Here is a 4,870-nt window from a genome sequence, read left to right as displayed (position 1 = left end):
CTGAGCAACCAGCTCAGTAAAGGATGGCCTGGGCCCAGCCCTGACACTTCCTGCTTCCATCCAGTGACACAGCCAGTGCTTGAGGCTGCTATGATGCCCCACTGTGCCCCATCAAATGCAGCCTCACTGTGTCCCATCAAATGCAGCTTCACTGTCCCATCAAATGCAGCCTCACTGTGTCCCATCACATACAGCCTCACTGTGTTCCCATCAAATGAAGTCTCACTGAACCATCAAATGCAGCCTCACTGTGTCCCATAAAATGCAGCCTCACTGTCTCACATTAAATGCAGCCTCACGGTGTCACATTAAATGCAGCCTCACGGTGTCACATTAAATGCAGCCTCATGGTGTTTCATCAAATGCAGCCTCACTGTCCCATCAAATGCAGCCTCACTGTCCCATCAAACACAGCCTCACTGTCCCATCAAACACAGCCTGTGTCCCATCAAATGCAGCCTGTGTCCCATCCAATGGAGCCTCACTGTACCAACAAATGCAGTCTCATTGTCCCATCAAATGCAGCCTGTGTCCCATCAAACCCCCCCGTTCTCCACCGGAGGTCCAGACCGGCACTTACCTTCCTGTGGTGTCCTCTACTCCTGCTGTGTCTCCTTCAGTGGGCACTGGCAGCGGTGGTGGAGGAGTCCACTCCTTATACTTCCTCTGCTCAAGCACAGTGGGAAAGAGAAAACCATAAGTGACATCTAACGCTGATGTCAATCAAACCACCCGGCTGTAGTAATACATACTACGGCCGCCTGGCAGAAGCTACTCGGTGCTTTGGAATGCTCCGCAAGGTGGGACAAAAGCCAGAAAATGAAGCGCCTTGTGTGCAATCTCGTGATTGGATAGATGTGACGCTTCGCATAGTGCACTCCGGCGCCTGAACACACTACACTTAAGGACCTTTTTTCTATTTTTTTTTTTTTTACAAAGGGCCATTTTATTCTTATTTTATTTATTTTTTGTATTTATTTTTTGTGACTGCCTGGAGGGGGTGGCACCTGTGAGCCCCCTATGGATGGGCCTCCACTGCTTCCTTTTAATACATTGTGGATTTTAATATTGTACTTAGTCTGGTGCCCCTCTGTTCCTGTTTCCACTATACCCTTCCCTTTAGGGGTGCTGCCGTCAGGTACTGCCTGATTATTTTTCATCTCATGAATGAATAATGGACTAACTGATTATGATGTTTTGCAAATTTATTTTCATGATACATCCCTCTAGCACCACTGTATATGTTGTAGTATCTAAATCTGCTAGTGCATCTAACACATGGAATACCTTATGAAGTAGTGCCTCCTGGAATAGTACAGTGGTGGTGTCCTATTAAGCAAAGACTGCATAGTAATGGATTTGCTCTTTATTTGTTAAAGACTGTTTAACCATTATGAAGCTGCAATTTACTGTTTTATTTTGTTTTTGAATGTGTATATTATCTGATTTATGAGCTGCTTTTCTTATGTGGAATTGGATCTGGGTGTCCAATGAATTTGTCCAGTCCTTTCGAGAAAATTTCATAATAGTAGAGACAACGTAGGATTTCACGCTTTGAAAAAGGAATGGAGTAGTAGCTATGTATGGAACGTTTTCTAGGGCTGTATTGGAGGAGAAAGGTTACTGCTGACATCCACTAAAGACAAATAATGAAGACCTGCATGGTGCCATGTCTATTGCCGTGTACATACGATCGGAATTCTCATCGGAAAAACCTCTGATGGTTTTCCCGACGGAATTCCAAAGGAATTCGGCTCAAGCTGTCTTGCCTACACACGGTCACATCATTCCGATCATTTATAACGCGGTGACGTACAACACGTACGACGTGACTAGAAAAAGGAAGTTCAATAGCCAGTAGCCAATAGCTTCTGTCTGGTAGTTGAATCTGAGCATGCGTGATTTTTGGCGTGTCGGAATTGCATACACACGATCGGAATTACCGATAGAAAGTTTTTCCGCCTGGAAAATTGAGAACATGCTATCAATTTTTGGCTGGCGGAAATTCGGACAGCTAAATTTCCAATGGAGCACACACACAGTCACATTTTCTGATGAAAAGATCTCATCAGTCTTTTTCTGGCCGGAATTCCGATCGTGTGTACGCGGCATAAAGGTAGCAGGTTCAGAGGACCCCAGGAGATCCAAGTTGTTCCATGAGGGGAGAAAAAGAGATGCATGGCTATTAAGCAGGTAATGTGTGAGCATTTTGTGCCATGCCAACCATGTAAAGTATAATGCCCTGTACACATTGTCGGACATTCCGACGACAAAATCCAATCGTTCAGAACGAGTTGACATACACCATACATACGACGGGACTATAAATAGGCCAGTAGCCAATAGCTTTTGTCTCATAATTTGTTCTGAGCATGCGTGGCAATTCGTGTGTTGGAATTGTCTACACAGGATCGGAATTTAAACGATCGGATTTTGTTGTTGGAAAATTTTAGATCCAGATCTCAAACTTTGTGTGTCAACAAACACTGTCCGATCGCACATTTTCCGTCGTAATGTCCGAACGTGTGTACAGGGCATAAGAAGGGATTTACTGATGCTTCAGCAGGAAGGAGTTCTTTATGTATATGAAGAATGTATAATAGGTTGTAACGAAGGGTCATGCTTTGGTCAAGTTCAGTGTCCGTGTACATTGAAGTGCCATGAATCCAATCCCTTATGTATCTAGTTAGAGATTCTAAGTTGGACAGCTCTAAATCAGGAAGATTGAGTCCTCTATTATTGGGGGGGTTGTTGTGAGGCAAATCTATTATTACTCTCTTGCTGCCCCAGGTGAATTCTCTTAACATCTTATAGATATGTTTGAGGTCAGAGTGTTTAGGCAGTAGAGAAAGGACCTGTATGGTATAAAAAAAAGTTTAGGAAAGGCTACTATTTTTATAAAGCTTATTTGGTGCGAACGGTCCACAAAGTTCTGAATTTGTCGAACACCGAGCTTATCCCTACTTGTGAGTGAAGTAGACTCTGGAGGCAAGATAAAGGAACAAAAAGGGGTGCCTCTAAGTGCAATATGTTTTAAAATGAAGGTTTAATAGTAGTATAATCAGCCAAATGGCTACTCACATGACAGTAGTGAGAAACAAGCATGGGTGTATCTCAATATTGGGTGTGCAGTCACTCTATGGTCTGGAGACGCATCCTGAGTGTGGTCCCAGTACATTGAGATGATCCTGGATGTGATTGGGGATCCGGAGACTGTTTGCCAGGCACACTGGGTTGTGCTGGGCAGGGGTGAGCATGTCAGCCGGCCTGCGGTGGACCCTGTCAGTCTATGTAGCTCAGCACCGGCGTGTGTTTCAGCCTGGAATGCACTCTGTGCAGTCTGGAACCAGAAGAGACATTGGGGCGTGTCAGATGATGCGTTTAAAAGCTTTCAATTTTTCCTCAGATCTGATTGGTAGTAGGGGCTGCCAGTCTTATATACAGTAGGCTCCCGGGACGGAGCACAGCATAAAATATAACGCTGATTGCTATTGGATGAAAGTCACTAGGTAACCAGCATACACTGGAATACTGTCAGCAATGTAGTTGAATGGTAAAACATTGATGCACATTCACATGTATATCGCCAAGGATTCAAACGAATCGGGCTATGTACAGTATATTGTATATTGGAAAAAGGGGATTAAGTTATAATTAGAGTGGAAATTAAATTGATAGTATCACTTGCAACGATCAGATATAGATAATAAAGGTCATTAAAAATACATGAGATAATAGATTCAACAATTGACTAAGACATTACGAATGCATAAAAATGGATAACAATTATGAGATATTATGAACATATATGAAATAATTATATGCATATCATACTGTTCTGTAAGTTGTTTCTGAATTATCAGAACTCTGAAAATGATGGTAACAAAGTAATTTAAGGCATGGTTTTATTAGCAAATTTACAGTTGTGCATCGAGTCAGGTACCGCTAAAAGTGTAGGCTTATCTGATCTGCAGTATGTGGCAGTCACTGCCATACTCTGTGCATAGGGCACTCTTTTCATAGGGAACAGTCCAGTCATCCTTCTATGTGTCCAGTGAACAGTGATTATCCCTTTGATTGATAAGCGTGTTAATCAGCAGGGTCTGGTAAGTGGATTACCCACAGGGCTCTGTTTTATTAGAGAGATTATTTCTAATAGATTATGTAAGGATTATCCTTGTCACGGAAATAAGTGTCCCCATTGAAATATTTTCCTTAATTTCCCGTTCTATTGGCAAATTAGAATGTTTCACAAATTTGCATGGTTTCCTTGCACAGGGGCTATTCTAATCCTCTCCATATCCTTCCAATTTTAGTATAAGTGCTGCTGAAGCAAGAATAAGAATATTACCTTACCCTCACTTTCATTCCCAGTGACATTAATGATTGGGAAATTAGAAAGAGGAACCAAGTTGTCCAGGAAAAAATATCAGTTAGAAGGTTTAGAAATACAATTTCACAATTTTCTATTCAATTCATTATAACCTCTATACCAAAAAGAAAAAAGAACAGTTTCTATACCTGCGTAAAAAGTTTTAGAGTTAGGCTCTAATTAGACACGTACGTGAAGTCCATCCAAATCTACCAGTCCATCTAAGCCCACGTACACACGGCCGGAGATTTTGCCAACCAAATCCGTCGGATTTAGTCCGACGGATTGTGTCCGAAACTGTTGCATACACACGGTCGGGCCAAGTTGTCTGATTTAGCGGTTGCCAAGAACGCGGTGACGTAAGCCTTGTACGGCGGGACTAGAAAAAGGAAGTCCAGCACCACGTCCGGCACCCTTTGGGCTCCTTCTGCTGATCTCGTGTCTATTGCGTGTTAGTAGAAGTTTGGTGAGAGACGATTCGCGCTTTTCAGATTTGTG

At 42.7% G+C, this 4,870-nt stretch overlaps 1 non-coding gene across 1 annotated transcript; it reads right to left on the bottom strand.

Moving 5' to 3' along the window:
* Window positions 1-4,233: 4,233 nt before the first annotated feature.
* Window positions 4,234-4,336, bottom strand: LOC143999836 (U6 spliceosomal RNA). Its single transcript, XR_013278160.1, has one exon. It is a non-coding gene; the product is annotated as a U6 spliceosomal RNA (small nuclear RNA).
* Between the last annotated feature and the right edge of the window lie 534 nt (window positions 4,337-4,870).

This window comes from Lithobates pipiens, unplaced genomic scaffold (assembly GCF_037356315.1).
Source record: "Lithobates pipiens isolate NorthernLeopardFrog02 unplaced genomic scaffold, aLitPip1_a1.2 Scaffold_19, whole genome shotgun sequence".
Classification (NCBI taxonomy): domain Eukaryota; kingdom Metazoa; phylum Chordata; class Amphibia; order Anura; family Ranidae; genus Lithobates; species Lithobates pipiens.
The sequence above is the reverse complement of the archived record's forward strand: the minus strand, read 5'-3'. Positions and strand labels throughout refer to the sequence as shown.